Below are 21359 nucleotides of genomic sequence, written 5' to 3'. Positions count from 1 at the left end.
AAAAGAGAAAATAATTCTCCATCGGTTGAACTTCTTTTCACCCAAATAGATCCATCAGATCAAGGGAAGCCGGTACCAGTCAATCCGGCGTCTCAACTATATCCTTCCTGTAGAAAGGCTGGGCATAAGGCACAAGATTGTCCTATTAATAAACTCCCTTGACAACCTTGCACTGATTTACTTTGGGCAGAAGGCCTGTGTTATGGTTCCATGTAATAATGTCCCTGCAAAAATGACTCCTGAAAAAAATGTCGCTGTTTACTGTAGAGACATTATTATATTGAACATCCCCGCAACCCGTCCCCATAAATAATGTCACCATATATAATGTTCCCAATGGCTTTTCCCAACGACATTCTGTATGGAGTATTATGTATTGTCACTGATATAAATATACAGCACACTCCAGACCAGGACTCTTTCCACTGGCAAGGGATGTGGCGCACAATAAAAATGCTTTTAATTTGATTGATTTCGGATTCAACTTTGAGAAGGCAGCCCACCCATCTCAACCCCCCTTGACAAACACCCGGTGTCGCAACGGACCATGAACCAGGCCAATGTGTAAAATGAAATATTTATTTTTAATTTCAAATGCAAAATCAAACAAATCAAATATAGGGCAGCAATCACCAGTTATTATCACCAATACATAGCAAAATGGTATAATACAATTAATTTAATTGAAAAGAGTTTGGCTTTACTCAGGGCTGGTCTGGTCGGTGACTCTTTATATACCCAATTGATTTGCAATACAGATAATTTTATTTGCAGGTTCCAAATTTACAATGTTTCATATCTTACTGGAGTGGGCGGAGAAAGCCAAAGCCCGCCAAATCCAACAGAAAGACAAAGAAGAACTCCTGGATATCTGCACCAGCAGTTTTAGGTTTCAAAATGTATTGGAGATCTTGTAGAACATTGTGTCCCTACTAATGACGCGTGTTTTGGCTAGGGATAGCCTTTTTCAAATCAGGGCAAAGTCTAAATCATATCAACAATGGTAACCAGAATTATAAATTATAAAAAATAAACCAATTGTATTGTTTGTACATAATATATGCATTGGAATCATGAATGTAGGTAAACATGTTCAGAGTAACATCATCCATATAATCAATTGTAAAATATTATTGTTCACAGAAATTGCGGGTTGGTAATGGGGAGGATTGGTAGGAGTTGAGAGAGGAGAGAGTAGAGAAAAAGGGAAAGCCAATCAGTCTACTAGAACATCCATTTTGGACAGATGGTAGAATATTAAATTCAGAGTTTCTTACCACATTTCTTAAGGTTTCGTTAAAAATTACTGTCGTAGTATGTCAAGGTTCTGATCCCATTAGTCTCTATGAACAATGTATGACAAAGCTTATATTCAGCATAACATTAAGGCATGTGTAAGGAGCGTCTAGTTTCTAATGCAAGTATTACGTCCCTCTACCTAGTTTTAAATGTGTTCTAACAAGCAAACAGCTACAGAAATGAGCTAAACAGTCAACATCAGAAATTGTTTTTTTGATGAGGTACAAAGGCACAGAACAGGTATGATACTGAAGTGAAAGGATTACTTTTATGGGTGACAATATGGGTTTATATACAAAAAAGGAAAATCAGATTTAAGGATGAAAACAATCTCACGGGCAAAATTGGTTTTGATGGTACAATGACAGGTTCTATTGAGACTATCTTTTAATGGCTAAATTATTAAAGAAAGACACTGCACGCAAGGAGGTTAATTTGCAATTTTAACCAATTCGCACTGTGCACCTCCTTATAGTGGAATTAATTAATTTATTTTAAAAAATGGTACTAAGGACTTACATAGAGGACTAAAATGATTTGAAAAGAATTATGCTAACACATGGAGACTAACACAGATTCTTCTAAGGACAGGATAAACAGAGGATGCTGACAATTTTGGAAATTACTAGGGTTCTTATGGGGTTTTTATAGGAGTTGGACAATATGCAAGGTAACAGAGCTGTGTATGGAGCTTTTTGGTACAGGGGAGGGAGATACTTACAAAATGCACTTGAGTTGGGTAATTTGGACAGCTAAGTGGGTCTCTGGACAGTGGCTTGGCTCTCCTTTAGGGGAACAGCTGGGCAACAGAAGTCTGGTCACTGTGGACAGTGGGATGCATCTACTGGGCAAAGAAAGGTCTGGTCATTGGATTCTCCCTGAATTATTGGGATGAAGACGGTTATGCTGGGTGGTTCTGCCTGGATAGGTGGTTCTGCCTGGATAGGTGGTTCTGCCTGGATCTGGATCATCTACCTCTGGACCTGGTTCTGAAGTCTTGCAGGGTGAATTTTGAATGTGTAATCTCCCTATGCCTTCCTGCCTAGCTCTTACATAGGCAGTATGACGCCAGAGAATTTACAAGGTGGCCATAAATAATCTGGACATACCTCTTTGACTAGGATAGGTCAGGCTATTCCTGTCACCACCTCCCTCTGAGCTAATTGGATTGAAGGAAGTGACCTCCTCTTAGGTAGATGCCTTTATGGCTCCTTCTGTCCCACAAGCCTAATTTTTCACAAAGAGGAGTTATGGAATACAACTGTGTATGTACCATCATTACAATTAAACAAAATCAGACAGGCAGCTCCCATATTTTACAAGGAGTATGCCGGTCCAAACGCCAAGTCTGTAGAATGCTGCTTTGCCCTTTGGGCACCATTTCACCGTTTTCCATGAGAAACCTTTTATCTAACATTCTACAAATGGCTACACATAAGCACAATAGTGCCTGGCATATTGTCTCCAATTTCAATAATTGTGCAATTTACGCTTTCCCCAGAAATGCTTTTTTACTGCCATTCCCATCCACCACATGGCAGAAAGGCACACATAGTCTTACTTTACGTCTCCAAAAATTACATTAAAATGTCCTAATCTCACATTACTGCTTATTCAGATTATTGAAATAAATGTCTTAATGTGAAAAGTTCTTTAAAGTGTATGGATGGCATTTGTGACTGTATGAGCCAAATCTCTACAGCCAACCTGCCTTCTCTGTGTCAGTCTGAACAACAAGGTTACAATGAGGCTCTTTGATCCCAGGCAGTGGAAGCCAAGGAGTGGTGTCAAATAAATTCACACATCTTTGTGACAGGGCCAGTTAGCCTTGGTCCATTGTTCCTTGCTGTAGAAATGCCGTCCAGTTTGAGGAGCTCGCGAATTTCCACACTTTGGTCCTTTCATATTTTATGGAGGGAATTCCTTTCCCAGGAAGGTTTAGTACCTTTGAAGTGCCTGCCTAGGCCAACTTATTCTGCTGGTTTAAAACATTTCTTTTTCTTTTTCTCCTTTCTTTCTTTCACAGAACTCAAGTCTTTTTGTGAATAAATATAATATACATTTTTAAAATAAAACATCCTCACACATATACTACTGTTCCTGTGCGAGTAATGGCATTCTTTCACATTTAGTTTTCAAAAGTGTAATTTCCCTGCTTTGCAAAATCGGGTTTACACGTGTTCTTTTTAGCTCCAATTTATTTCACAAATGCGGTTTCTTTGGCATATATTTTCTGAAAGGCCTTGACAGATCAGGTCAGTTTCAGAGCAGAGAAAGATGCTGGAAATAGTTTTCTTGGTAATTGGTAAATTCTGGTTGTGCGGACTTAAATTAATTTCTCTGCTCTTCACAGAATTTACTTGATAAACAATCTCGTTCTGGGCAGGGTAGCCTTATTTGATGGTGTTCAACATGTAACAGATGGACATGGCTGTATTTCACTAGAACCAAACTTGTGATGTTTAGAAAGGAAAGTAGCACCAGTGCGAGTTTGTTTTAAATACAAGAAATTTTCTTGTGCAGCTTTGAATTTCTTTCTTTTGATGACAGAACAGCAGCGCTCAGCCATTTTGCCTCTGAGATATTTTCTTTGGGTCCACAGGAAGAAATGCAGGCCATTTTTGGGGGGCTATGTTGAATCTCGCCCCATATGTGCTCAGCAGACACAGCACAGCCATTTTTTTGTAACTGCTGAAATACAGTTTTGTGATGCAGGGGATTTCGTTTGGGGTTGGTAAATATACCCCACATAAACCCCTCCCTGTTCTCCCATTACTTCTTGTTGAGAGAGAGTAGGGCAACGTAGGGTTCATCTGATGGAGTTCTTCTTCATCAGGAAGCGGCACACCTGTATTTCCTTCTCTCTTTCGGTTTGAGAGTATGGAATGGCACCCCCTTTCCTTCCTTTCCTTTTCCCGGTCCTCCGGGAGGTCCTCACCCTTCTAGGAGGTAATGAAGTTAATAATCTAATAGGAGATAAAAACAGGTTTTAGAATATTTCACTGACAGTCTTCCTGGAAGAATTATAACAGCGTAACAATGCATAAATGTACAATTATTAGGGGTATTTGAACAATATCATCAAACAAATTACTTCACAAGGGAAAGACATGATTGTACTTTTACACCATGGTTTCATTATACATTTTTGCAATAACAATAAAGAAAAATACTACCTGTTAGATAGATATACCTATGGGCCTACACATTTCCTTCTGCTTTTTCTTTTCCTTTCTTCTCATTCTCCAGATGTTTCATCTGTTTGATTTTCCTTTGGCTCATCAATCAGTTGCAAAGTGTGTCTGGGTTGACAACTTTTTAACTGATTGATGTGGACCCATTTCTATTCTGACAGCTCTCCTTTGGGGATGCAGATTCTGTAGGCCACAGGTGAAATTTTACCTACAATTTCAATAGGACCGTGCAAGGAAGGGATGAATTTCCGCTCCTTAGTCTGGTTCCTCTGAAAATTGTACAAGTAGACCCTGTCTCCTACTTGGTATTCTTTTTTGTTTGTTTTGAAGTCATAGTGAGTCTTCATCCCCTCTGCCGACTTCTCCAGATTCCGCCGAGCGAACCCTAAAGCATGATGAGGGTGTTTTCTTAGATTCTCAACATATTCATGTGTTGTGGAGGCAATTATCAGTATCTGCTCTTGTGTTCTGTAGAGCAGATGCTCAGGCAGCACCATTTTTCATCCAGTCATTAGCTCAAATGGAGACATTTTGGTCACAGAAGATGGTGTAGATCTGAGCGGCATCAGGACAAGAAGTAATCGGATGTCCCAACTTGCCCCAGAATCTGCCACAAACCTCTTTTGCGATCTCAGCGGCCTCCTCCAGCTGTGTGGAGAGGTCTCTGGTGAGGGCGTTGACTTGGACAGAGGGTTTCAGGTAGGAGAGGTAGTAATTGTGGGCCTGGAATATCACCTCATCCTTCCTGATGTCACAGGTCACCTCTTCCCCCGGTAAGGGCAGGAAGAGAACACCAGGAAATTCCCCCCTTGCTGGGTGAAGATCCTTTCTGGCGGTATGTCACCGTCATAGCAGTATTGGGGATTGGTACTATAAGTTAATTTCCTAACTCCATGGAAAAATGCTGGTCATCAACAGCCATTCCAATAATGGTGCCTGCGCCCAGAGTGATACTCCTAGGGTCACTATTATCCACCAGTACTGGAATGGTGTTGTGCTCTAAGTTAACTAATGTTGTTGGGCTTAACCCCAACCCCTGCTGTTGAAGATGGGCATTGAGATATACATATGCATTTTGTAGTATCTGTCCTCTTTTAATTTTAAAGTCAAGTGGGTATTGTCGGGTCCGTCCTGGTATGGTGACGTCATCTCCAATTTGAACTTCAACCGCATACGGCAGCAATTGGGCTGACCAAAATGCCTTTTCAGAATCATCAAAGTCCATAGGGTTGCCCCCAGTCGGGACCAGGCCTTGTAATGTATAAGGTCCAAATTAATGGCAAACTGATTGAGATGTCACTGCCTAAATAGAATGCAGCTGGGACATCTTGCATGACCCAACAATTATGCCTCATGCTTTTGTCACCTATGCACATTTTGAGCATACACCTGCTAGGCAGGAGAACACGGCTTCGCTGATGAAGCTCTTTCCATTATTCAGGCACACTCTGTCGAGAATAGACTCCCTCCCTTCATTTAACTGAATAGGGAGGAACAGCGGTTCTCTTATTTTCTGGATGTCAGCTAAGCTTTGAGCTGGCTTTTCATCGCTTTTGACTACAGGATTTGGATTTTCAGATTGGGGATTGGTATACAATGTCACAGTATTTTTTTTCATTGTGGTTTGCCACTTGAAACTGGAAGAAAGGTTGATTTTCAAGAATGGAGAGGAGTTCCCATCACCAGTTTGTTGTCCTACAGCAATTACTGTAATGTCAGGTATTTCATTATTTTGGAAATGAAACTCCATTTGATCAGATTTTTGTTCAACCATATGGAACGTGCCATTTAAACTGACATAGTTGACGCTTTGTTTTAATTTTAATGGCCAGTTAGTCTGAGTCCAGAGAACCTTATAGTCTATCAGCGGAGACAACCTCCGGAAGAGGTAATTAACTAAGACACAAGGTCCTTTCTGGAGTCACGACTATAACCGGGTACTTCAACTTATGTCAGCCAATTTTAATTTCCAGATCCTTGATGGGAATTTCATTCCTGTCAAAGTTCTGGATTTGTTCAGGAAGAGGGGTGAGAGGGATCTGGTGTCTCTCCCCCCCTTCCTGAATTTAGCTGCTCAAACCTTTTGGACAGAAGAGTGGCTTGGGATCCAGTGTCCACCAGTGCTAAAAATGCACATTGCCCTTGCACTCGGACAGGGGCGTAGAATCTACCTTCTTTCTCCTCAAATGGGCAAAGGTAATGGGCATTTTGGGCAAGCTGGGCAGTTAATTTCTTTATTTTGGACTCTGACACAGTGGGATTTTGGACAATATTCTGCGGAGCTTGGGAATCTGTGTAGAAAATTTGGCATCCTGATATTTGGGGAGTTTTAGGCTCCCCTTTCTCTCTTGATTCTGTGCGGTCCCCCCTTCTTGGAGACAGCCACCAGAATTAATTTTGGGAATTTGGGAATCCACTTTTTCCTTTGGTTCTGTGCTGTCCCCCATTTCTTGGAGACAGTCACTAGAACCAGTTTGTGGCGAGGATCCCTCTGGGATCATTGTATTCTTTGGATAACAATTTTGGGGTTCAGGGATGGTGATTCTGAATCAATCCCCACACCTACCCGGTCAGAGGTCTGGTCTCTTGGGACCCATTTTTCTTTGGGAGGGATTCCCCTGTCACTGAAGGAGAAGACTTTCTTCCCAGAATCCTCCAAGTATTCTTCCCCTTCAAACTGGAGGACACTGACTTCCTCCATAAAATCGGCCTTTTTCGTTTCTTTGTTTCTCCTACCCCTCCTCTGTTCCATGGGTTGCAGATTTTCAGGGGCAAGAGATTATAGTTCTGGTTCCGGGGTGTCTAGCAGCTTTTCACAGGTGAGGAAGGAAGCTTCCTCTAGGGCTTTACACCCGCCTTTTTCCCGTGCCTCCTCCTCTGGGACCTGTGGGATATCGGGGTTCTCTCCCCATCATTGTTCCGGGGTGCCAGACACTAGGTTTGAGGGGTTCTGAGCTGCCATTTTGATCTGAGGGTTCTGCTGAGCCCTCAAAATGCGACCTAGATCCTGAGTGAGGTTCTGGACCTGGCGCTACAGTTGAAACACCTGCTCCGGCTGGTACAGGGTCTTGAATCAAATCTAGGTTGTTCTCGGGAAGGGTAACTATCCCTTCTACTGGAGTAACCTGGGTACTGGGGATTCCCTTGGTAACCCTCCACCCTTGACCTCTCCTGGATTGGGTGGTCTGGACTCCTGAAAGTGGGGAGAAAAAGGAGGATTGTCCTGCATGGTGCGGTTTGGAAGGTAACAGGGCAAGAAACTTAACCCAGGATTTGGAGGATTACTGCCCTCCTGAGGGAAGTTAAGAGGGACGTTTCCTGGGGCAGTACTCGCCTGATTGGATCCCCCCCTTGGGCCGGGGGAGTCCACACGTACCCCAAGATGGGTCTATTGCCCTTATACCTGGGACTGATGTAATTAGCAGAGTTAGAGGTCATATTGGTAGGGGTACTACCTGACAACCACCTCCTGCTGATTGATCAGAAGGTCTTCTTTGACTCTGATTTGGCTGGTTTTGGGAAGGTGTATTTTCAGGCCCCCCATTTCTAAGTCCAAAATGGGGGCAACCTTCACCTCTGCCACTTTAGCAGCAGCGGGTGTTGGTTGGTTTGCGGTTTTTGGCTTAGTTTTTGTTTTCTACAGGTTTTTGGACCTCATAGATCCAGGTAGCCTGCTCTATTACTCGGTCCAGAGTCCTGTTGTCATAAAAATCTCTTACCAGCTGTGTCATAATATATTTTTGTAGTGCATGAAAATAGGTGTTTAAAAATTCCCTACTATTCGTGCGCACCCGCCTAGTGGTTTGCGGAAGTGCCCGTTTTAGTTCCTGCACAAATTGTCTTGGGGCCTGATCCTCTCCACACTGCAGATTGCATGCCACCTTGCGGGCCTCCTGGGGGTTTCTGTGTGTGGAGAAGTGCTTCGAGATGGACGCCTTATATTTGGACCACCTTGAATGGTCCTGGTCTTCCAGCCTAGCAAACAAGCTGGAGTACTCTGGAGAGAACGTCCATCTGGAAAATTCTACGCCATTCTGGCTATTTTTAATGTCAAAAGAGTTCATCATCTGTTCATATAGCTCCAGATGCTCCCAGACAGAATATTTGCTTTTTTGTGATATCAGGTCATGAAATTTCTAATAGCTTTAATCTGCTTAATGGGGTCTTTCATCAGGGCTCTCTTTTGTTTATTAGCCTTCTTTTGCCTCTTCCCCTGAATCCATTCACCCTCAGACTCAGTGCTGCTACCATTGGAGGGCCCCTCGTTATCCTCTAGGCGCTCCCTGCTTCTTTGAGCCGGTGAGTTTCTCTTAGAATGGTGGAGCATAGTTTCTTCTCCCCTGTTGTGACTCAGACTCTCTAGGTCACTCCCCTTGGACTCCTCTTTCACACATGAGAGTAGTCTTCTGACTCCTCCCTACTTCCAGGGTTGGTGGAGAATCCCTCCCACTGCCCTGATTGGGTGGAGGTTTTTAGAATGCTCATATGGGGCCTTAAATCATGCTCTTTTTTTCTCTGCAAAGCAAACCAAATCGTCCCTTTGTAGGAGATGTTTCTTCAAATCTAGCTCCCTAATTTTCTCGTCATAGGAGTCTCCCTGGTCAGATACATCAGCCATAAAATGTTTGAACCTGTACGTGGATGCCCGCCCATCAGTCCCTGATCGACACTGACCTGTCAGTTCAATCGTGCTAGGCCTATTTAAATCTGGTCGCCTCATGGTTTTTGGCTCATGTGAACCTGTAGACATGAAGTGAGCAGTGTCTTGGATATACAAGGGGGTAACTGGGCTTGAGGCCCTTACTACAGAGGGCATCACACTGTGATCAGGGATAGCCCTGTCCCTCTATACTTGTTAAGGGTCCCTCAAGTTTTGGTTCAGCCTAGCATACTCTTTTTCCAACTTCACAAGTTATTTCTTCTCAGCCCCTACCTCTTGATAGTAGGCAAAGTCCTGGGCCATTTGCTCTGCTATCAGGGCTTGACTGGCCTCTATCTACTTCTCTTGTGCTGCCACCTGGCTCTGGAGTCCACTGTTCTGATCACAGAGGGCCCCATTGTCTTTTTGTGGTTCTTGCATTGCCTAGGAACACTGATACAATTTCTGTTGCAGGAGATGAATCTCCCTTTTCTGCACATTTTGGGCCTCTATGGCCGACTCTAATTCAAGTTCCATTTGACTCCTAGGTCCCATTAATTGTTTGGACTCTTCTTTTAGGTTAGTCAATCCCTGAAGGTCTGACTCTCTTCTCTCCAGGTCTGTCTTTAATTTGCACATTTCCTGGCCTAGTTCATCCTTTTCAAGATCCATTTGTCTCCTATGTCCGATTAATTTTTTTGGACTCTTCTTTTAGGTTATTCAGTCCCTGAAGGTCTGACTCTCTTCTCTCCAGGTCTGCTTTAATTTGCACACATCCTGGCCTAGTTCATCCTTTTCCTGATAGAGGGTGCTAATCTGTTCAGTCAGGTCATCTCTTTGTTGTTTAACAGCGCCTAACTTCTGGCGTTCTTGGTCAAATTGTGTTTGGGAATGGAGGTCCTTAATAATTAATTTATCACTCTCTTCTTCCAATTTCTCAATCTGTTTTTGTAAAGTGGTTATCTGTTCTGAGCAGGCTCTGTTATATATTAACTGTTGATTCAATGTTCGTTGATTCTCTTCCAGAGAGTTAACCTTTTCCTGACACTCCTCTTTTAATGTATCTAATTGGGCCTCTTGCTCTGCATTCTTTTGTTGCTGTACTGCCACTCCTCTTTTAGTAGTTTGATGTAGTTTTCAAATTCTACCTCAGAATTTTGGCTTTTTTGCAATCTTACTTCTACTAGTTTCAATTCAGTCTGGATTTGGTTTAAGAGCTCAGACTGATTTTGCACAAGGGTTCTATTTTCTTTATATTTTTTCTCCATAACCACCATGTGTAGGTATATGTAGGCAGTGAGTCGGGCAATTTTAAACAGTTCCTCTCCAATATTTGGAGTTATATACAACTCCATCAAGGCCTGATGTAACGGGCCACTGTCCTGCCACACATCCATGTTCATTGAGGTGACTTGTTGCATCATGTTGGATAGCCAGGTCTCCTGATCTTGCTCCGCCCATTCCCCCTCTAATGAATAGTTTGGACAGAAGGTGCTGCCTAGCCATGTTGATTTCAACGGTGCTCATTATGAAAAGTGTTCTTCCTTTATAAAATTATTTACATAAGGAGCAATCTGTACTCTGTTTTTGTCCAGTTCAGGGTTAATTTTATTTTATTTTTACACACAGGCCTGATACTTAGGGTCTAAGTTTTGGGATGGCACTTTTACAGTTCAACAAAGTTTTCTAACCCCAAAAGTATCACTACTTTTCTGCGTTAGCCTGCTGTGTTAAGCTGTCATGGGTGGAAACACTTATCTCAATCCTGGCAAGCGAGCCCCCACTGTTTCACGGATTTAAAGACATGGCACATTCCAGACCAGTACTTTTTCCACCGGCAAGGGGTATGACGCACAATAAAAGTACTTTAAAATTTATTGATTTCAGATTCAGCTTTGAGAAGGCATCCAACCAGTCTCACACCTGCCTTGACAAACATCCCATGTCACAATGCACCATGAACCAGGCCGATGTGTAAAATGAAATATTTATTTATTTTATTGATTTCAAATGCAAAATCAAACAAATCATATTTAGGGCAGCAATCACCAGTGTGATGATAATACACAGAAACATGTTATAATACAATTAATTTAACTTTCTGACATCAGATATATAAATTTGCAATGAAGATCATTTTTTGTCTCAAGATCACTTTTTGGTACAATTATAGATAGCACTTGTGTTAAGTTCTCCCCTTGCAACACTCCACAAACCCCTGCTAACTAAACTCTGTGTGGGTGGAAAGGAGTAGCAAGGAGTCACAAATCAGAGGGAAAATCAGATTTTAAATTCGACTTACCACCCCCAGAATGGGAGGCCAAAAACAAAAATGAACACTGTGAAAACGGAGCAAAATGGCAATGGGAAATCACTGGATAATTAGAGGTCAGTCTACATGTGCAGTACAATGGCTAGGTCAGGAATTCATGTAGCTGTACTCGAGAGGCAAGAAAGCTTACAAACTACAAGGCAATGTACTAAACAACATGAATACAGGTGAGAAAATCGACTTTGGGAAGGAAAGCAATGCAGCAAAAATCACACGTGGCAGACTTGCAATTTCTTATTTTTTCACAGATTTAAACAAGCAAACAGCTACAGAAATGACCTTAACAGTCAAAGTCGGAAATTGTTTTTTCTGATGAGGTACAAAGGCACAGAACAGGTATGATGCTGAAGTGAAAGGATGACTTTTTATGGCATGACAGTATGCGTTTCTTTATAAAATGGAAAATCGGGCTTTAGGATGAAAACAATCTCACAGGCAAAATCGGTTTTGATGGTACAATGACAGGTTCTACTGAGACTATCTTTTAATGGCTAAATTATTAAAGAAAGGCACTGCATGCAGGAGGTTAATTTGAAATTGTAACCAATTTATGCAGCGCACCGCATTATAGAGGAATTAATTAATTTATTTAAAACATTGGTACTAAGGACTTACACAGAGGACTGAAATAATTTGAAAAGAATTACGCTAACACATAGAGACTAACATGAATTCTTCTAAGGACAGGATAAAGAGAGGATGCTGACAATTTGGGAAATTACTAGGGTTCTTATGGGTTTTTATAGGATTTGGACAAAATGCAAGGTAACAGAGCAGTGTATGCAGCTTTTTGGTACTGGGGAGGGTGATACTTACAAAATGCACTTGAGTTGGGTAATTTGGACACCTAACCGGGTCTCTGGACAGTGGCTGGGCTCTCCTTTAGGGGAACAGCTGGGCAACAGGGGTCTGATCACTGTGGACAGTGGGATGAATCAGCTGGGCAAAGAATGGTCTGGTAACTGGATTCTCCCAAAGGGATCAGCAGCCTTTCCTCCTTTCTCCCTGAATTATTGGGATGAAGGTGGTTCTGGCTAGGGGGTTTTGCCTGGATAGGTGGTTCTGCCTGTATCTGTATCAGCTACCTCTGGACCTGGTTCTGGAGTTTTGAAGTCTTGCAGGGTGAATTTTGAATGTTGAATCTCCATATGCCTTCCTGCCTAGCTCATATATAGGCAGTATGACATCAGAGAATTTACAAGGTGGACGGAAATAATCTGGACATACCTCTTTGACTAGGATAGGTCAGGCTATTCCTTTCGCCACCTCCCTCTGAGCTGATTGGATTGAAAAAAGTGACCTCCCCTTACATATATGCCTTTATGGCTCCTTTTGTCCCACAAGCCTAATTTTTCACAAAGAGGAGTTATGGATTACAACTTTATATGTACCATCATCTCAATTATACAAATCAGAAGGGCAGATCCCATATTTCACAAGGAGCATGCCGGTCCAAACGCCAAGTCTGTACGATGCTGCTTTGCCCTTTGGGCACCATTTCGCAGTTTTCCATGACAAACCTTTTATCTAAAATTCTACAAATGGCTACACATAAGCATAATAGTGTCTGGCATATTCTCTCCAATTTTGATATTTGTGCCATTTACGCTTTCCCCAGAAATGCCTTTTTACTGCCATTCCCGTCCACCATATGTCAGAAAGACATACATAGGGCCTCATTACATGTTGTGCATTAAACCATGGTGCTATTAGCACCATGGTTGCCGCCAGTACCATACTGGTACCACCATGGAGGAAATGGGAATTACCACCCCATTCCAAGGTTGGCTGGGCGGTAATTCCCCCTTTCTCCATGGGCCTTCCCCATTCTCATTTTTGCCCCATAGGGCTCAATGGGAATGGGGAAGGAGCTAATTACAGTACCGCAAATTGCGGTACCGTAATTAGCACCAAGGTCCCTTTGTGGGTCCCAACTTTAACGGCTGGTCTACACCAGCCGTTAAGGTCGGGTCCCGCAAAGGGACCTCGTAGTAAGGCGGTAAGGGTTTACCAGTACCGGTGCCCTTACCGGTACCGGTAAATCCTTACCGCCTACCATGTAATGAGGCCCATAGTCTTACTTTGCTTCTCTAAAAATTACATCAAAATTGTCCTAATCTCACATTACTGCTTATTCAGATTATTGAAATAAACGCCTTAATGTGAAAAGTTCTTTAAAGTGTATGAATGGCATTTGTCACTGTATGGGCGGTCCTTCCAAATCACCGCAGCCAACATGCCCCCTCTGTGTCAGTCTGAACAACAGAGTTACCATGATGCTCTTTGATCCAAGGCAGTGTAAGCTGAGAAGAGGTGTCAAAAGATTCACACTTCTTTGTGACAGGGCCAGTTACCCTTGGTCCATTGTTCCTTGCTGTAGCAATGCCGGCCAGTCTGACAAGGTCGCGAATGTCCACACTTTGGTCCTTTCATATTTTATGTAGGGGATTCCTTTACAAGGAAGGTTTCGTACCTTTGAAGTGCCTGCCTAGGCCAACTTATTCTGCTGGTTTAAAACATGTCTTTTTCTTTTTCTCCTTTCTTTCTTTCACAGAAACCAAGGGCCTCATTACAAATCGCCTGGTATGGAAACAACAGTGGCAGGAAACCCTGCCGCCACCGTTGTTTCCATGACGGGTGATCACAACTCCTGCAGGCGGGAGGTCTGACCTGGCGGGTTTAACACCGCCCGCCTGCAGGCAGATGAGGAAACAACGGCAGCATTACGAGATGCTGACGGTGTTTCCATGATTACCATTCCCATTGGGAATGGGGATTAACACCATTCCGCCTCTGTGATTCCTGGAAAACCGGGGTTATAATGCCTCGGTAATTCTGGGAATCACGGAGGCGGAATGGTAATACGAGTCCGGCGGTAACCAGGCAGTTTTACCACCTCGGTTACCGCCGGACTGGTAATGAGGCCCCAAGTCTTTTTGTAAATAAATATATTATACATTTAAAACCCCCATCCCCACACATCTACTACTGTTCCTGTGCGAGTACTGGCATTATTTCACATTTAGTTTTTAAAAGTGTAATTTCCCTGCTTTGCAAATGCAGGTTTAAACGTGTTCTTTTTAGCTCCTATTTATTTCACAAATGTGGTTTCTTTGGCATATATATTCTGAAAGGCCTTGACAGATCAGGTCAGTTTCAGAGCACAGAAAGATGCTGTAAATAGTTTTCTTGGTAATTGATGCATATCTTGAGAGAGAGAGAGAGCTTTCTTTTGAAGTACTTTGCATGGGTTAATTTGTTGCAAAAGTGAATGCTGGCCGTATGGACTGAAATACATTTCTCTGCTCTTCACAGATTTTACTTGATAAACAATGCCGTTCTATGTAGGATAGCCTTATTTGATGGTGTTCAACATGAAACAGATGGACATGCCTGTATTTTACTAAAACCAACCTTGTGATGTTTAAAAAGGAAAGTAGCACCTGTGCGAGGTCATTTTAAATACAGGACATTTTCTTGTGCAGCTTTGAATTTTCTTTTTCTTTCTTTTGATGCCTTTCAGATATTTTCTCTGGGTTCACATGAAGAATACAAAATGCAGGCCATTCTTGGGTGGCTATGTTCAATCTCGCTTCATATGTGCTCAGCAGACACAGTAGAGCCATTTTGTAACTGCTGAAATGCAGTTTTCTGATGCAGGGGATTTCGGTTGGGGTTGGTAAATATACTCCACAGTATGGGGAACCTGATACTTGCAAAGGAACTGTCAGCTCATGCTGGGAAAGCTCAAGCGCAAGCTGTGCACAGGACTGTCACCTTATCCCTTGCTCAAAAATGTGTGGAATGGAGACCCTCTGGCTAAATCCCATCCTGACATATTATTTGAGAACACTTTCTTTATTGAAAACCCTACCCCACACTTTGATCCCCCCACTTTAATTTTTAGCACTTGAGCCCTGGTCTCACCTGTCGGTGTCCCACGCCCAATCCCCAAGGACCTCTTATCCATCTGATCCTCCCTCACTGGTTTACCCCTAAGAACTGTATCCAATAGCGATGACCGTGTCCTGGCCACCTGGATGACAGATCTCTAGGGAGAAACCTTCAGGTTTCTCACATATCCATCCCCTACGCAAGGTGGATATACCTGTTCTTTGGACAGACTTCCTGTTGTTCAGACTGGTCAATGAACAGGGCTGAGGGATGTCCAGGAGCTGTTGCATATTCCATTGATTGGTTTTAATAGGTAGAGGTGTAATGATCTCATCTGACTCTCTGCAATAACCTATGAATTGGGGTTCGCAGCCTGTCTTGTGTTTTATTGGTTCTGAGTTTTCCCAATCCCATACTGGAGAGTTTTGGGAGAAAACTTCCAAAGCGGGGAGGGGGAGGGTGGATATTCCTGTAAGAGAGTAGAGAAGATGGGGAAATCTCGACCCCAGAATTACTTCCTCAGGGAGCCGTTGAATTATGCCTGATGGTATTTCACAGACTTGCCCCGGATTTCTATGTGCACTGGGACCTTGGATATATTTCGTTGTCTCTGTATACAGAAGTTACTCGGACTAGGTTGGCATGGTTTAGATGTTGAGGTGTAACTAAATCAGCCCATGTAGTGGTCTGCTTACTACCTAATTTGATTATGGCCTTCACCTGTTTCCCATTCACCCAAGCCTTTTAATATGTGGACTCGTTAGGGGTTTGATATAGCCAGATGCTAAAGGTCTCTAGCTCTTCCTCTGTGTCTTCCCACTCTTCACCCTTCAAGCAGCCTATTTCTATAGGTTCGTGTTTTATATTCTTTGGGCAGTGTTTAGCCAGATGACCATTTTCTCAGTAGGAAAAACAGATTAGAAGAGTTGGTTTGCTTCCTTTTACTTCTTCCCTTCTGCTTTCATATTTAGGTTTTGGATCCATTTTTCTGATCTCTGCTCTTTCTCGAGGCATCCCTCCTTGACTTGTTAGGAAATTAGAATGACGGAAATGACTAGAAACTTGACTATTCAACTTGGCGAGATCAACATAGACCAATTATACAACAACCAACCTCATGAGCCGACGCCCAACCCATACATTGCCTGCTGCTACAAACCATAAACTGGAAACAAGGATTAATACAGAAAGAAAAACAATAACATAGCTAACAAATACCCAGAGATCACCCAAAACCCACAAACTCTCTTCAACACAACCCATACCTCCCACTAACAAAACATGCCCAGAGGACTGATAACCGCACATCACTCTCTAACCAAGATGCAACTTAATATAACATTTCATACATGAACCATGTGAAATTCTCTTGAACGGCTGCTTATTTTTTTCAGTCAATTGTTTTGTATTTCTTCAGTTGTTCATTTTAATGTGCTCATTTGATCATTTTATCATTCAATGCACACATTTTAATAAAACATATATCTAAAAAATGCTATCTCCAGCTGAAGCCACCACCTTTAATGTTTCTTAAGTCATGATGACATAACATGACACTGAGAATACATAATACAGTAGCATTCACCAGTTGAAATGTTTCAAACTTCTATTGATCCACTTTCAACATACCTTGCTCTTCATAGCAAGTACACAATTAGGATCAGCTGCACGCCAACATGTTTCAGCCCTTAGGATCATTCAGGGACATTTTACAGTGTGAGTCACACCAAGGTACAATCTTCAATCGAACGTACCAGAGGAGAATGGTGCAGAGGAAATCAGGCTATGCCAGCTCTGAGGTTCCTTAACTCATTACTCACTATAAGGGGTACCAGTAACAATAGGCCTTCAGTGCATGCATTTGCAAGGTCTTGAAACACTTGTGTATGGGCGCGTTACAAATGCCATATCATATCATATCATGTCATATCATATCATCTTTCTTATTGGCATTGGGACCTCCGGATGTCTGCTCCATTGACATTAGCTTGGTACCAAAATGTCTGGGCTGTTAGCAGCCACAAAGCAGTTGTCCACTGGCATTCCCACTATAATGACCAGATTCTGCCACCATTTGCAGGGTAATGGAAATCATATTTCTAAATACTGTTTGCCAGGTGTTGCAATCAAATGTTCATGTGTTACCATCATATGATCAGTTAATCACACCATCTGCCTGCTATTTCTATCATTGCCATTATACTCCCATCAGTTGCCAGGTTTTGCTTCCCTTCCACTTGCATCAGCCTACAATGAGCGAGGAACCTGGCATCGCGAACAGGAGCAGCAACCCTATGTGAAGAGATGTACTCTCGCGATAGCCGGCCAACTCTCTCAAAATCAGAGGGGAGGAAGCAGAGTGCAGCGCACTCCAGGAGTCATTCACGGCACGAGCCAGAAGCGGATAAAACCGCAGCCCCAGCGCCCTGGCAAAGGATACAAGCTCCAAACCTCCACATGCCATCTACCACTATTTTAGACCCTCAGGAACACTGGTTGTGTGCTGTCACCTGCTATGACCCACAGTGATGTAACAGTGCTGTCCTGACTGCAAGATGGTCATAAAAGAAGCATTTACTCCAGCTGGTGTCTGAGCTGAATTATTGTGGGGCCACAACATAATTGGCAATGAGGACTCGAGATGACCCACGGAAGGCAACATGCAAGGCGCCACCCTACCCACAGCATTCCTCCAGTCCCCAGGTAGGCTAGCCATACCGTAGCTGGAGTGGGAACCCATGTTTGAGACGTACGTGGAGGCCGTGCGTTGTGCAAATTACACAGCGGTGAGGAAGAGGGCAATGCTTCTAAATGCAGTAGGGGTGGAAGAGCAAAGAATCTTCGCAGGACTGAAACCCGAAGCAGTGGAAGGGGAAGGTGACAACGTCCACAAAGAGGCGGGGAGGAGAATCGTAAAAAGGTTTTTGTCCAATGAGAATGTGGTTCTTCACAGAATGTGATTCTACAGCAAGAAGCAAGAACCTGCTGAGCCAGTGGACGATTACGTCACAAAACAGAAAGGTAGCCGCACTATGTGCCTTTGGAGAGGGTGTGGAAGAAAGAATTTGTGACATGTTAACACTGCACACAAATAGTCGCAAAATACAGGAAAAATACATTATGGAGAAAACTTTACAGCTGGACAAGCCAATTTAAATAGCAAGGGCTGTAGATGAGACCTCAGGAAGAAGAAAAGAATTTGCGAGACACTGCCCGGAACCGGAAATACAAGCACTGCAATTCAAAAGTAGATGCGAGAAATGACAGCCGGATCCCAAGGATGGTAAAGCAGGGAGAAGAGAATCAGCCAATTGTTAGAGGTATGCCAGCACCAGCCACCTAGCCAATCATACAGAGTGTCCAGCTAGGAACAAAGAGTGTTCTAAGTGCCGAAGATTTGGATACATGGCCGCCGCTTGCACATGGAGAGGCAAAAAGATGACAACATTAATACACAGCGATGCAGCCAGGACGGAGGATTTGTCAAAGGAGGAGGGTTGTCCCAGAGTAATCATGGTACACAGCATCACAGCTCCTCAGAGAGAAGCCACACTGTGTCATCAAGGTCGACGGCAACGAGACAAGAGTTATGGCAGACCCTGGGTCCGACCTGACCATCCTACCCCTCACCATGTACAACGCAATGGTGGGGAAGGACCGCGTTGAAGTACGCACAACCAAACACAGGCCAACCGTCTTCGGCGGAGTCACAGTGGACTTGTTAGGATACACACTAAGCATGGTCGAATTTAAAGGCAGGATGACCAAGATCAAAGTGTATTTTTCTGAAAGAGGACCAGCAGTTTTGGGGTGGGGTGACCAAGCTAAATTGCAGATATGGTTAGATGCCAACGTGGAAGGTCAAGTTCTATCGATCACCTCGGACGGCATGCCTGTATCCAGAGAAGAGTTTCGGGACTTGTTCTCCGATGAACCAGGTAAATGTGCTGTCCTGACAGCAAGATGGTGATAAAAGCAGCCTTTACCCCAGCTGGTGTCTGAGTAATTATTGTGGGGCCACAAGACTTTGCCCCACTCTCTTTTATCGGCTGACAAAAGGAGGCCCTGTATTCTTCCACAGCCCTTGCCCTGGTGTGACATAGGCAGCGGAGGAAGCAACGCACATTCAAATACTTCTAGGGGGAAGTGCTTGTAGTCTGTCCTTTCTATCAATGAAATGATGTAAAGAGAAGACACACAAAAAGACTGTTCACCTAGAAAATACGCTAATGCCCATTTGCCATCTATTGTTTCTCCTAGAGTGCTAATGTCTGTGGGATGCTGAGGAGTAATGTCTGCGGCCTCGCCCAGCATTGGTCGATGTGTACGAAAAGTAGTGGCACCATGTTCCTTGCTATCGGCCCCCACCCACACAAACCCCATCGCCACTGTGGGCTATATTGACCCACAGAGCAGAATTTTGCCAAATCCAAGCTGCATTTGCGCAGAAACAGCAAAATGGTTGTGCTGGCTTCTGTGTGCACCATGGCCTTAAAACTGTGTTTTGCAGCAACAAAAAGAAGGCTGCACCATCTTGCCAAGCATACATTGGGCAGGATGGAACAAGGGGACACACTGAGGGAGCCGGCCAGTGTGTTTTTATCTGTACAAAAGAAATAGAGTAAAAAGGCAGCACTGCTTTGCTGAAAGCCCAAAATCCCCATTAAAAAGGAAACTTTTTCCACCTTTAAAAAATGCTGCTCTGACGCTATTTCCATCTGTTCTTCCTTAAACCACTGTGATTAATAAGGCCCTGCCATGCCCAGTATATCTCATTATGCTTTAGCAAAACCAGGCATGATTTCTGAATGACAGCCCTGTCAAATTAACTCTGAGAAAAATCAACAGGAACTCCACTTTTACCCTCACAGGAAAACGCATTGATTCTCTTCACAAAGTATCAAAGCTCAGTAGTTCAAAGAAACTCCAGCTATCTGAGCCATGTCAATTTCAAGGCATCTGTGCTTCAAACAAAACTCCTGCATACAAGAAATATCTATAGCTGCAAGACAGTGTGGGAATCCAGAGGGAGATGCAAAATCGAATTTAAAAATAAATGCCAGCTTTTCACCACACATGTAAAATGGGCTTTGCAAACTCAAGGAGAGAAAGGCTGTTTTAAAAGTAAACTGTTGAATGAAAAACTGCCATTATCTAGAAATTTGAAGGGGTTTGTTGCTGGGGAAAATACACACATGGGTTTCTTTATTCAACTGGCTTGTTTAATTCAGGACCAAATATAAGAAAGTAAAACTGTTTAACTATAGTGGCTGGATTTTGCAAGTTCCAAAAGAAAAATAGGTTGTTTCTTGTGGGGGATGCTACCAACAGGAGTTCCTCTCTCAGTAGATACTAACACCCCCAGTGTTAATTATAAGGTTGGACAGAATTCAGTCTAGGCTGAACCCACTGACAATGGAATTTCCAGCACAAGGAAGTGTGAAGTGGGGAAGGGGCAATACACCTTCAATCAGGATGGAAAACCCCCACATTGCTCTGGAGGAAATGGCAGTTGGTAGCAGCTGAAGAAAGAGAAAGGGAAAAATGGTCAAGTGACAGACAAAGGACTGCCATTTGTTTCCAAAGACTATTTATGAATAAAAATGTAAATACATTGATCTCTGCATCAAGACATTTCACAGTTTAAAGGTGATTTTATGGGCTTTCATTTAAGACATGGTAGAATTCACTGACCCCTTGGGAATAGAAATGGCAATGAATCAGGGATTACCAGGAAAGAATCCATGATGCCAATGCAAATGTTTATATTTACATCCCTTATGATAATACACACATGTGGATAAAGTTATGGAATTTCAGGCCGAATCGTTCAAACTCAAAATTACCAAAAAGTATTAGAACGGCGAAACAATGTCTCACTGATTACAGAGTTGGAGTGCTATGCTCTACACAAAATATGTAACCTGTGTATATAATTTGTTAAGAGATTTCAACTGTATAAATGCACCGTTTGTGGCAAAATCTGATTTCGGCTAAAATA

General features: G+C 43.0%; 1 protein-coding gene and 1 long non-coding RNA gene across 2 annotated transcripts in view; both read right to left on the bottom strand.

The window, feature by feature from the left end:
* The window catches only part of LOC138580646 (potassium channel subfamily K member 9-like), a 330334-nt gene that overhangs the window by 153991 nt on the left and 154984 nt on the right, over positions 1–21359 (bottom strand). The gene's annotated exons all lie outside the window — the stretch shown is intronic.
* LOC138580647 (uncharacterized) overlaps positions 566–21359 on the bottom strand; it is a 170237-nt gene continuing 149443 nt past the window's right edge. The window contains exon 2 of the long non-coding RNA XR_011304312.1: positions 566–4265. This is a non-coding gene — a long non-coding RNA (uncharacterized lncRNA). The remainder of the gene's footprint in view (positions 4266–21359) is intronic.

This window comes from Ambystoma mexicanum, chromosome 3p, assembly GCF_040938575.1.
Source record: "Ambystoma mexicanum isolate Mex_15411 chromosome 3p, UKY_AmexF1_1, whole genome shotgun sequence".
NCBI classification, from domain to species: Eukaryota; Metazoa; Chordata; class Amphibia; order Caudata; family Ambystomatidae; genus Ambystoma; species Ambystoma mexicanum.
This window is presented reverse-complemented; position numbering and strand designations above follow the sequence as displayed.